The 13,972-nt window shown below is 41.3% G+C and overlaps 1 protein-coding gene across 1 annotated transcript in view; it reads right to left on the reverse strand.

Annotated features, from left to right (window-relative positions):
• cckbra (cholecystokinin B receptor a) overlaps positions 1-13,972 on the reverse strand; it is a 38,328-nt gene that overhangs the window by 23,191 nt on the left and 1,165 nt on the right. The gene's annotated exons all lie outside the window — the stretch shown is intronic.

Raw genomic sequence — 13,972 nt, forward strand, 5'->3', positions numbered from 1 at the left:
CACACGGGGTCCCTTGTGTCCGCGCTGCCATACAGCTGAGCATCAGCGAGAGCAGGGCGGCCCAGCCCGAGGGCTTTTGGGATGCTCCCTTCACTCACACCGGCCTGTCAAAGCGAGTCTGCGTGAGGTTGAGAGTAACCAACGGGACAAGGTCGGGGCCGGCCGTGCGCTGCGCTGACTGAGTCCTCTGATTAAAGACAGCGACATGAGGAGGAGTCTAAAGGTCTGCAGCAGAGCCTGCAGACGGAGCGCTGCACGTCACCTTGAGGGCACACAATCCTCACGAGGAGTGGAACCGGGACACAAACAGTACAGTATGTTCAGTACTGTATGTTCAGATCACCAAACACAAAACAATAAACTGTATTTTTATTATAATGTTGTCATCTTCACATAAGAAATACTTGTGCTCACAAAATAAAAATGGGCCGTTGCATTCAAAGTTCAAATTATTTCAACTTTGACCTCGGTTGCTGGTGACCTTTCAAAGCGCAACCAACGGCATAACAGCTCCAACTGTTGTTGTTGCCAATAAACAGTGAATGGCGTTCCTTGTGCACTTTTTGACAGCATATTCTCACAGTGAGCGAAGAGCAGATTTCTCATCATGTGACGGCAGCTTTAGAGGTTCTGGTAGGCAGATTTTGTTTTACTTCTGGAGAGAGCAGGCTAGCAGCTACATATTACATGCATGTATGCACAGAAATAAGAAATTTACAACACACTTACAAATGATAAGTTGAACTCACCAGCAATAAAACACACCATAGCTCTATTCAATACTTTTGTACAGTACGTATATTTGGTCTGGTATGACCAAGCAACTCAGGAAGAGCGCCAGTCGTCGATCACAACTCTCGTAGTGGTGGTACTGCAACTTCCGTGTCAGTCATGTGATGCATTGGGCCCAAAAACACTTTTTCCCATAGACTTACATTGGGAAAGAGACGTCTGTAACTCAGCGGCAAATTTTTTTTTTAGGTCAATCAACTTCCCAGTACGATCACTCTAATAGCCCCCAAAAAATTGGTTTTAAAGTTTTAAAACGCACTAATAGCAGAATCCAGAGTTATTTCCCTTCCTCTGTTCACGTGAGTGAGACCCAGACCGAGGCTGGAGCGCACGCCCTGACGACGGCGTGACGTTGGGACGCCGTGACCGAGTCATGTGACCGAGCGGAGGCTACTGCGCCTGTTCAAGATGCGGGTATTTTTCCAGGCTGGAGGTCGAGACATTTTCGCTTCATGCACCACTGAGCAACTTTCATAGGAATGAACGGGGCCCCGCCTCCAACGCTGTATCCAGTTCTCTTAATATATCTATGGGTATGACTAGTAGCTTATGGTGGCAAACTTCACATAGATATCGCTGCGTAAGGCCCCAATCACACGGAGACACGTCACCTGCAAAACCATTGTTTTCCTATGGCACAGTGGCGTGAACTCTTTTCTTGCGCTGCGTTTATCTAGTGTTTTTTATGAACGCGTGGTACACTTAAGGGTCGAAAACATGGTCACCCTACTCTAGACTTGATTCAGGACTTTAGTGCAAAAAATTACTTCTGACTTGCAAAACATTGACTTAGTGGAAGTTATCATATCACTGCATCAGTGTTTTGCTGCTTCCCTTTGCTCAGCAAAAAGCACATTCGTTGAGAATGCTGATTTAGTTGCTAACGTAGTTTCATCGTCTTACCGTCCTGTGTTGGTATTTCTTAAACTTCATTAGTGTCGGGGCGTCTTGCCAAAGGACTGCGGTTGAAAATTAGCCAGCTGGCTAACACTGATATACAAAAATGTTGATTCATGTGCATTATCCTTATAAATAAATTATTTTTAACACCTTTGAAGGGTCTTTCTCTCTGGCAATAGTCCCATGCTGCACCAAACTTTATGTGCTATTTTAGAAAAGTTTGTTAGAAATATATATATTTAAATGTTCTAAGAGGTGGTAGCCAACATCCAGTTATAGTTTTTCATTTATCGAACATTCTGCAGAGGAACAGGATAAGAGTAGCTGAGGGATTTGAAGCCCAGGACGCCGCAGGTTGCATGTTAAACACCTCTGCAATCTGAGAGAGACCCCTCAACTGCACATATGAATTATTCTTTTGATAAGAAAATCCTCTGATGGCATTGAGAGCAGTTTCATCAGCCGAAACACTGACATCACGGTCAAGTTAATAAAAGCAGCATCCACCTTGTGTCAGTCGCTCAGAGATAAATCTGCAATGCAGCTGACAAGTTTGACAAGAGTTTGATATCCAGATGTATGCATAATCAGGACTCACTTGAGTGAGACTTCCTATACAAACAGCAGGCGGGGAGTCCCCGTAGCTCAGCGGCTTCCTTTGTGTTAGATTGTGAGCGACCCAGCCGAGTGAAAATGGAATTATCTATTCATTGAGCACCAGCGGTATGTTGGCTCTCCTGAGCCCAACGTCTGCAGGACAATTCACTTTGGTTCCTTTGACTCCCTCGAGCGTGACAGCTGCGTTCAAATCCAAAAGCATCTATAAATACATCACGTTTGAGAAGGTGGCTCGTGTGCAGCAGGAGTTTTTGGGGTGGAACATTTTCGGCATGACCCAGGGCTCAACACTGCTGCTTATGTCAGGGTTGTTTATTTAACCTCTGTTAGCCTGAGTGTGTCCTGTTGGCTGTCCCAACTATAATTATGTTTCCCCGCAAGGAGCGTTAAAGTTTCATCACTTCACTTTGTGTTATCTTAAGGAGAGGATTAACACGACTTCATTAGGACAGCAAGTCAATTGAAAGGAATCTATTAGGGGATGCGGGGTAAGAGGAATATTTGTATGTATTGACTGATGGAGCTGCATCCTGATACATGAATAAACACCACGCACCGGCAACATTTTGGTGAGGAAAAACGGTCATAGCCATTTTCAAAGGGGTCCCTTGACCTCTGACCTCCAGATATGTGAATGAAAATGGGTTCTATGGGTACCCACGAGTCTCCCCTTTACAGACATGCCCACTTTATGATAATAACATGCATTTTGGGGGCAAAAAACATGTTGCATGCAGTATGCATTTGTTGTTTTTGTCTACTCTAAAATGATGTTTCTGGTGTGTTCTTTATACTATTACAGTATTCCTAAAATTATATTTAAAAAATCAAAATATATCGCCTTGCTTACAGTATCACTGATGTTTCTGACTGCGAGTAACAGCGACTTGAGCGTGTTTTTTCCCGTGAATCAGAGTGTATTTCACTGGTGTTTCTGACTGCAAGTAACAGTGACTTGAGTGTGTTTTTTCCCGTGAATCGGAGTGTATTTCACTGGTGTTTCTGACTGCGTGTAACTACGACTTGAGTGTGTTTTTTCCCGTGAACCAGAGTGTATTTCACTGATGTTTCTGACCGTGAGTGACTGCAATTTGGGTGTGTGATGCAACTATTTTATGGCAGGTATATTGCTCAAGACCCAAGGAAGTGCGGTGTGAAGTTGTTTGTTTTACTAGAAAGGAAATGCACTGAAAACATTTGTCAGACCTCGAGGATAGTCTTTAGTGAGAAACATTGACATATGGCACCTTTAAAGCTACCTTGCGGACTTCCTGATCACTCGTGGCATTATTGAGCAATGTTTAAATATAGCATCTTGTACATCAGTTTAATGCTATTCCACTGATTGACAGTTGGTGGCGATAATGTGTAAAGAAACACAGCGACATGTCAGAAAAGACAGGGATGAAGAGCTGCGATCTAGCAAACATGGATGTAAACAAGGCAGGTTGCAAAATAGTCTAAAATTCATCTTTGCAAGTATGTTCGAAAAGAACATTTAACACATTTCTAGGCTTTTCCAAGAAAACACCACAGGGTGTCTTCAACATAAATATGGATGCAGCTCTCTCTAATGCTGATTATGTGCAACCACTTCATCACATGAATGCAGTTTGACAGCTGTATTATTACAGAAACCACTCTAACGCAATCACATTTCCCAGAGTACAACTCTGTTGAACCTTAAATGACATTTTCATTCTTATTAACTTTTGGAAAGTCAGCGAGAAAAACATCTTTTTTGGGAGAAAAAGTCCTCAAGTCAAGAGACAAACAAATCCATCATTGGCTGACTTCTCTGTAGCCTCATAAAACATTTTCTCATATCAGTGACAGTGTAATCTCTCGGTGACAGAGGAGAAATGGTGGGACTGAGGATAAGATGATCCTTATAAAGCCTGCAATGAAATATGGTTTATTGCATTTTCATATTTGGTTCACTTGCACTCCCGGCTAATGTGATGGTTTTGGCAGGAAGGTGAATAAAAACATTGTAACTTAAGCTAAGAATAATGAACTTGTCTGTGCCCTTTGCTGTAATTTACCTTTTACGGTGTTCATCAGCTGCACAAACTGTCTCGATTCAAGTCTGTGTTTTGAAATCTATTTTTCTGATAGGCTTTCCGGGCAGAAGGACCCGCCGGTTATTAGGCCACATCTAAACATCTGTTTCCTTATCACCATTAATGGTTGTGTTTTGGAGTCATTTCACTTTTAACTAGTAAACACTCCAAAATTTCAACACAAACATGCCTGAATGTTTTCCTCAGAGTGCTTCCAATGCCAGATCTGTGTCAACACTGCCAATAAATCCTTATCTTACAACACAGAACACTCTCTGCTTTAAATCCACGTCATCCAATCAGACGCTCTCTGTTTCCAAATTACAATACAGAGTTCGGAGAGTTCACGGCATGTCTTGTGCCCTAACTAGGGCTGTCAATCAATTAAAATATTTAATCGCGATTAATCGCATGGTTGTCCTTAGTTAATCACAAGTAATCGCAAATTAAATGCACATTTTTTCTGTCCAAAATGTACCTTAAAGGGAGATTTGTCAAGTATTTAATACTCTTATCAACATGGGAGTGGACAAATATGCTGCTTTATGCAAATGTATGTATATATTTATTATTAGAAATCAATTAACAACACAAAACAATGACAGATATTGTCCAGAAACCCTCACAGGTACTGCGTTTAGCATAAAACATATGCTCCGATCATAGGTCTGACAAATGTTTTCAGTGCATTTCCTTTCTAGTAAAACATACAAACAACTTTCCAGTAAACACTGCTCTTCCTTGGGTCTTGAGCAATACACGTGCCATAAAATAGTTGCATCACACACACAAGTTGCAGCCACTCGAGGTCAGAAACATCAGTGAAACAACAAATGTATACAGACTGCAGACTTTTCTGACCTTCAAACTGCATGTGATTATCATAAAGTGGGCATGTCTGTAAAGGGGAGACTCGTGGGTAACCATAGCACCCATTTTCATTCACAAATCTGGAGGTCAGAGGTCAAGGGACCCCTTTGAAAATGGCCATGACAGTTTTTCCTCGCCAAAATTTAGCGCATGTTTGCATCTTCACTCTAGCTTTAAAACTGAGCCCCCTAATGCGTTAAAGAAATTAGTGGCGTTATTATCGCGTTAACTTTGACAGCCCTAATCCTAAAACACATCCAATCAAAAGCTTCTGACCTCCTCTCCAGTTTAATCACGATCACAGAAGCACGATCACTGAATATCAAGACTCCTTTCACCTTGAGTCAGGTATGCAGATCCTTTAGAGACTGACTGGATCAAACTGAATCCGTGGGCTTTATGACAGTCTGACTTATTGCAGATTTGATCTATTGGCCTTCTTTGTAGCTCCACACATGCATTACTCTTAAAAAACACGGTGGCAAATGAATCCTTTGACAGCAATTTAGCATTGTGCTGCGTGTCTGTATCGCATTTTATCGCCGTAATGAGGCAAGTTACTGTTACAGTCAGCACAGTTAAACTCAATTAGTCTCCAGCATGGTCTTCCCATGAGAGGAAAATATTGATCCTTCATTACCTTGACATTTTTGGAAGTTGGAGAGAGAGTTTGTTTGTAGTGTGCGAACAAGCTCAGCACATATTAAATTACCCACAAGGCCTTGACAGAGTTTTGCTCTCCAATCGCTGCTTCATTAACATCTTGTGAGATACTGAATATTTCATTGAAAGCATGTAAAGAAAGGACACTTGGGATGGCAGAGAGCACATGTACAGTATAGGTGTGAGCTCATGTCTATTTAAAGAGAGGCATTTAGCAGAGTTACGGCACTGAAGCCTCTCCCGTAAATCTCCGTCCACTCTGCTGTCTCTGCAAACATAAATGACAGGATGCCAGATGCCTGCTAATGTTGGACGGGCAGGCTGGCTGCAAACTGTAAATTATAGACTCCATGTTCCCGATAAAGGTGCATACTAATTATTATGGTATGGTGTGTGTAGATGCCTCAGATTCCAACAGTAATGGCTACATGCCATGTGTATGTCCGCTGTAGCAAAGGCAGCTCAGGTGAAGAACTAGCGATTTGCGTAAAAAGGCAGGTGCCTCAGGACAGCTCAGTCAATAACGATGACCAAACACCAATCTTTCCTAAAGCTAGAAACAGGAGAACTTGAACTTGACTTCATCGGCAGTGGAATGGTGCATGGTTATATTGTACAAACCACTTTGGGACACAATAATAACATACATGAACCTTTTAAAAAAGGTTTTGCTCTCATGGGAAGGTGTATAAATAGCACATAACAAATGCATTTGTAGGCTTTCCGCATGTCATCTTTACGCCATGCAACAACGGTAACGTCCAATTTGGCTTTGGCACCAAAACTGTTCAATTAGGTTTAGGAAAAACATCATGTTTGGGCTTGAAATAAGTACATAAACTAAGTAACATACGTACGGAAACAACGTAACATAACTACGGAAAACACGTCACTAACGTAACTTAAAAAGTCCTGTGTTTGTTGGACCCATTCACCTCTCCCTCAACCCGCCATAAGCAGTCTTTCTCGCTTTTTATTAAACGTCACTAGCTCTGAGCGTAGCATATTTACGCAGATGCGTTCACAGACTACATGGCGCACAAGTGAGTCGGCTGTGTCTAGAAGGAATCCTGCAATTTGAGAAATCTGATCCGAGATCTGCAGAAACTTACAAAAACTAACCTTAAATATTCAAGCTCGATGACTGACCTTTAACTATTCGAGATCAATACCTAACCCTAACCATCTCGCAAGGGTTTCCCCAACTTTCTTCTAGACACCACCAAATAATACATGAAAAACCAAGAAAGGCGTTCTTATTGCACGCTAAATGCCTCGCGCATTATCGTGTCATTCATGCACCTTTTCGTGCGTCAATCAAGGCGAATGCATCCCCAAACGAACCTCTTCCAGCCTTCCTAATGTAATTAATGGAGTTTTAATTGCTGTAATTACCACTAAAATACTTATTAAAGGAAGTGAAATTAACTTTTCTGACCCCAACTTGTTGAAAAATTGATTAATTGGGAGTTTCCTCATATAGTCTCATTTGAACGAGCACCACGTAGCCATTAGAGGAGCTGCATCTTAAGGGATTTCTTTATTGAATTAAACATGCAGTCGAGGTGTTTGTCACTCGATTTCCATAAATCACTATGTAAACAAAGCCCAAGGTGAGGCACCGGTGTTTCTAAAGGGGACGCCATGCAGTGCAATTACTAATTGGGCTTCCTCCGGACTATAGAGACCTCAAAGTTTGTGAGATTCAGACTTAACAAAGGAAAAAATCAATTTAGAAGTTACATTAAAGTTGCTGGTGGTTGCACAGCAGAGGGGCAGAGAGCCCTATGAAGCAGAGGTGTGGACTCGAGTCACACATTTGATGACTTTAGACTCGACACAATCAAAAAAAGACTTGCAACTCGACTTTGACTTTAACACTCGTGACTCGTGACTTCACTTGGACTTGGGCCTCTTGACTTAAAAATACTTTATACATTCCTCTGAACCCAAAGATTAAAAAGGCCTGTCTTGACTTGGGACTTGACTCAGGACTTGCCTGTCTTGATTTGGGACTTAACTCGGGACTTGCATGTCTTGACTTAGGACTTGATTTGGGACTTAACTCTGGACTTGCCTGTCTTGACTTGGGACTTTGCTTGGGACGTATCTGTCTTGACTTGGGACTTGACTCAGGACTTGCATGTCTTGACTTAGGACTTGATTTTGGACTTGACGTGGGACTTGACTTGGGACTTGCCTGTCTTTACTTGGGACCTGAGTGCCAAGACTTGGGACTTGTCTCTGGACTTGCCTGTCTTGACTTGGGACTTAACTCGGGATTTGCATGTCTTGACTTAGGACTTGATTTGGGACTTGACTTGGGACTTTGCTTGGGACTTGCCTGTCTTGACTTGGGACTTAACTTGGGACTTTACTTGGGACTTGCCTGTCTTGACTTGGGACTTGATTTAGGACTTGCCTGTCTTTACTTGGGACTTGAGTGCCAAGACTTGGGACTTGTCTCTGGACTTGCCTGTCAAGTCTAGGGACTTGTCTCTGGACTTGTCTGTCTTTACTTGGGACTTGACTCAGGACTTAACTCTCGACTAGTTAGTCTTGACTTGGGACTTGACTCTGGACTTGAGACTTACTTGTGACCTTCAAAACAATGACTCGGTCCCACCTCAGCTATAACGTAGTGCTGTATTTGCTTTGTCACTCGACGAGTCACATGACTGAGGATTAACGGACAGTGAAATGAGTCGTCCACCAGAGTCTGACTGATAACCTTATAAAGCTCCGACCCGCCTCCCTCCTCTCCTCCGCTATCACGGCTCCATAAAGCCGCTGAGCAGACAGCTCAATACAACTACTGCACGGTTGAGAGGATCTTTATTATTGATGCAGGCGACACTATACATCCTCATAATCTGTGATACACGTGTATATGAAAGCCATAATATTGATTTTCTGTACTAAACGTATACTAACACGGCGGGGTTGTGCACGAGAGGCAGCAACTCATACTCAGGAGGGAGTTCATATTTGTGAATGGTTAGATATTAGAAACTCCTGAGCACTAACAAGCCTCCCAGTCTTTATTTATGAACCCAGAGCCCGAGGTGACTGCTGGGTTTCCCTCCTAAAAATGAAACGGTGTTCATTTAATCCTCATAAGATCCACATCATGATACCTTATCTCACATGCACTCAAAAGGACGAGCCGAGCTCAGCAGAGTGCCAAGGTGCAGCTACAGATGCTGTTCCACATCAGCGAGGCATTGTCTAAACTGAACTGCTCTCCAGAGCCCTGAATGATTACCATAATGTGATGTACGTCAGCTGTTGTTTCCTTTCTGTGCTGCAGGAGTTTCTTACAGCACTGCAGACAGTCTGTGTCTCCAGAATTAATATGGATCACAAAGGACATCATGCATTTTACATTCTAGGAGGATTCACCCATATTTTTGCTTCTACATTTGTGCAATTTGTTTACAAACAAGTTTGCAGAATTGGCTATTACCGAGTCGTGTTTGCAATGCACCCGTGGGTGTACTTACAACTACCACTGGATTGCTTTGATCCTGAAGACAATTTTAAAACATGATGGTTCTCAGGCAAGCTCTGGTGTTACATGATTTCTAAGCAGGTATATGGTAATTTATTCATGATGGACATCAGAGATAATGTTATCCTTGGAACATGCAAGTCGTATCGATTCTAAATATATGTATATTGTGTCCGTGTGCTCAAATTTGACTCAGAGAAGGGGTGTGATTTTTGGTGCAAATTGGGGCAATTTGACCAAATCAGTGTGACAAACTATATTAACTAACCTGCATGCACCTGTCTGTTTTACTTCACACAGTATCTTAGCCTCATACAACGGTTCGTATGATATCGTATGAAAAGTTATTCCTAATTTTTCATGCGTTTTCCTACGAATGTCCAGCAACACGTGATACGCATGTCAATTTCCGCTCGTTATATGCATACAGTATTTTCAAAATAAACCTCGTCTTCACAGGAAACATCTTAGAAAAACAAAACTACTTAGTTTAGGAATAGATCGTGGTTTGGGTTAAAATAACTACGGAAGTAACTCTGTAACTTAAGCACGGAAGTTACGTGATGGCAACAAAACTACTTAGTTAGGTTTAGGAAAAGATCGTCTTGGTTAGGTTTAGGCAACAAAACTACTTAGTTAGGTTTAGGCAACAAAACTACTTAGTTTAGGAAAAGATCACGGTTTGGGTTACATAACTCCGGAAGTAACTCTGTAACTTAAGTACGGAAGTTACGTGATGGCAGCAAAACTACTTAGGTTTAGGAAAAGATCGACTTGGTTAGGTTTAGACAACAAAACTACTTAGATAGGTTTAGGAAAAGATTGTGTTTTGGGTTGACTTCTGGTTTAAAAAAGGCCATGCCTCTGCGCATGCCTCCTCCCCCTATCACCTGTGCCTGATCATGCGCTGTGCCACCAGTACCCACAGATACAGAAACTGTGATGGACCTCGCATTTAACCCTTTAATTTCTCATTAGGCTCATTTCACACACCATTATTTTGTATGCTTTAATCTGCATCAAGATAAACAGCCTTAACTCTACACTTGGACTCTGCATCTCTCTGTTTCTACACTCTCACCTGAGCACAACAATAGTGTCCTGATCCGACACCCTGAAGCGATTGCTGCCACACCTATTGATCCATAGAACACACACATTCTCTCACACATCTGGTTTCACATGAGGTACGAACAGCAGTCTACTGGGTGAAAGCCCGGTGTTTTTTGACACCTCAATTCAATTACGTGGATAACATATAAATTGATTTGGGATATATATGAATTACAGTGCATTACTTTTCGTAGGTATAGCTACGAACAGTGCATGAGAACAGCCTGCCTTGTGTCTCCCACACCTCCCTGAAAAGGCACACCCCTCTATAGTATCTATAGAAACTAAAAGAGAAGGGAAAGCTGAACAATTCATGCAGGTCTGGCAGTACAGCGGTGTAATGGAGCAGCCTACAGTGCATAGTGATTGTCTGAAATATGATCAGTCTCAGGTCGGTCAGGTAAGAGTAGATGATAATATATATAAAGGTGTGAACTTCAAGTATCTCCACCCTTTAGTCACTGAGCGTTTGTAGGCTTTTAAAAGAAAGGGTTCAACTGATCCTCTTGATTGTGTATTTAATCGTCTCCATCTTAAGGGGTTTAGTCGCCCAGCAGCTTTGAAGCAGAGGACGAGAGCAGAATACATGTTCACCCAGGAGACGGAGTTTCTGTCTCATCTGTCCTCTGTCCCCCCGGTATAGTTAGTAACTGACTTGATTAAGATGCACTCTGCATTCACGTTAGGTTTTTAAAGCTAAAATGGCATAAAAATAACTAACTACAGCTTCTCAAATATGAACATTTTCTCGTGCAATAACCTGAATACCTTTGGGTCTTGTATTGTTGGCCTTGTAATTTGAAGATGTCTCCTCGGGCTACGAGAAACTGATTGCCATTTCCACTATTTCCTGACATTTTATTGACCAAATGATGAATTGATTTAAGTCGTACATATAGAACCTGTAATGTGAAATTTCGTAGCTTCATTTTTTATTTAAAGTCATTGTTTTTTTATGCTCAGTACTCTGGTTCAACATACGTGGAAATATTAGTTATTTTGCTCCAATAATAAGCAATAAAAATACGTTTTCGCAAATTAATTTTAACGCCACTAATTTCTTTAACGCATTAATGCAAGTTGTGACTTTTAGGTTGTAACGGGCTCAGTTTTAAAGCTAGAGTGAAGATACTGGTATCATATGAAACGAGAAAACCTAAGGAATCCATTGGTACCATGTCATACTAGCTTGTTGCCAAGGCCATTTTCAAAAGGTGTCCCTTGACCTCTGACCTCAAGCATATGTTTTATGCTAAATGCAGTACTTGTGAGGGTTTCTGGACAATATTTGTCATTGTTTTGTGTTGTTAATTGATTTTCTATAATAAATATATACATACATTTGCATAAAGCAGCATATTTGTCCACTCCCATGTTGATAAGAGTATTAAATACTTGACAAATCTCCCTTTAAGGTACATTTTGAACAGATAAATGTGCGATTAATTTGTGATTAATCGCGATTAACTATGGACAATCATGCGATTAATCGTGATTAAATATTTTAATCAGTTGACCGCCCTAATAAGAATGCATCACTTTCTATTTATAGTAGGGCTGTCAATCAATTAAAATATTTAATCACGATTAATCGCAAAAATGTTACGCACGTTTGGAGCGTTATTTAACCTCCTTCACGACAAGCTAGTATGTCATGGTTGGTACCAATGGATTCATTAGGTTCTCTAGTTTCATATGATACCAATATCTTCACTCTAGCTTTAAAACTACAACCTAAAAATCTCAATTTGCGTTAATGCTTTAAAGAAATTAGTGGCATTAAAACGCGTTATCGTGTTAACTTTGATAGCCAACTATCAAATAGTCCTTTTTATACAAAAAGCTGAGAAATATTGCTCAATATTTTTGATTTATGCTTTTTTCCCCCAACATAACAAGCAAAATAAATAAATAAGAAGCTCAGTCTATTTGCATGGAAAATAAATTTCTCAGCTTCATTTTTCATTTCAACTCTCTTTGCTTTAGTGTTTTCTGCTCAGTGCTCTGCTCCAACATGAAAATATGTCTGAATATATTTACTTTCTTAGATTCAATTTGATCAAACTGCTGTTTTTTATTTCAGAATCCTTTTTGCAAAGTGAAGGACAAAAATCTCCAATTCAAAGAATCGGACAGCAGTAAATCCACAAGTGGAGGAGCGGGGGTGGCGCTTTAATTTCCTGTCCTGGCTCTGGAGCATCACATCTGAGAGCAGCAATACAGCTGCATAATCAGCCTGTGTTGGCCTAAAGGGAGGCAGCAGAGGAGGAATAGCTCCACCAAGGATTAAGGTAAATAAAAGAAGACCATTTGCGAAGTGTGTCACAGAGGGGATGGGATGAATCTATCAGCAGGACATTCCTCCTGGTCAAACACTGAGCACGCCCCGTGGCGTTTTGATTGCTCTCCGGGTCCTATACAATACGCTGCTGCATCCTGTATAAGGTCAATAAAAGTAATGCAGCACAGAAGGAGGAACGGGCTGTGAATTATTTAGTGGAGGAAGATTTGAAATTTTCTCAATACTGCAGCGGTGGCAGGGGAAAAAGGAAAAAAGAAATTAACTCTCGCCCACGTTCAGACATCATTACCTAATCAGCCCCTTATTTTCCCAGTGGTGTCCCGATCGGAGACGCAGCTCGGGGGCCTCGTCTCCTCTGGTGAGGGGTTTAATCTCCTCGACGGGGGTTGTCAGCATTTTGAGAATCATAAGAAAACATTTGAATTAAAACAGCTCCTCACTCTGCTTCATGCTGCTGCTTGTGATTGTGGCGTTATTGATGCAGGGAGAAACAGTAAATTGGGCTGCCCTGTGATTGATTGCATGCAATGAGGCTGAGGAACCTGATTTAAACAAGACTCCTGATTGCAAATCATTTTATGGTAAAACAGAGCGAGAGGAAAAGATTAGAAAATGTTTGGAAGGTACTTTTTTTAGGTACGTCTTTAAGCAGGTGATCAGTCACAAGTGGCAGTTTTTTAATTAGACGCAAACAACCTGATTAAGATGAAATATAAGCATCTTTAGGCTTTTATTTTGGAGGGAATATTCACCGTCAGATTGATTTTATGAGAAGAAGAAGAAAATAGCTTGAATATTTTATTCCCAGTGCCAACAGACAGCACAGATTATAAAAAAGGTGTAACACCTTGTTTTTTTCCCCATCTGTTTCAGGCCAGATGTTGAGAATCCAAAGCGGAATACAGATTAACCCTTTAAAACCGGCCGCTATCCTGTTTTACGGAGGTTGTAGCGGGCTCAGTTTTAAAGCTAGAGTGAAGATACTGGTATCATACGAAACTAGAAAACCTAATGAATCCATTGATAACAAGTAATGACCTCTGACCTCCAGATATGTGAATGTAAATGGGTTCTATGGGTACCCACGAGTCTCCTCTTTACAGACCACTTTATGATAATCACATGCAGATTCTTGCACGC

This window comes from Sebastes umbrosus, chromosome 24, assembly GCF_015220745.1.
Source record: "Sebastes umbrosus isolate fSebUmb1 chromosome 24, fSebUmb1.pri, whole genome shotgun sequence".
NCBI lineage: Eukaryota > Metazoa > Chordata > Actinopteri > Perciformes > Sebastidae > Sebastes > Sebastes umbrosus.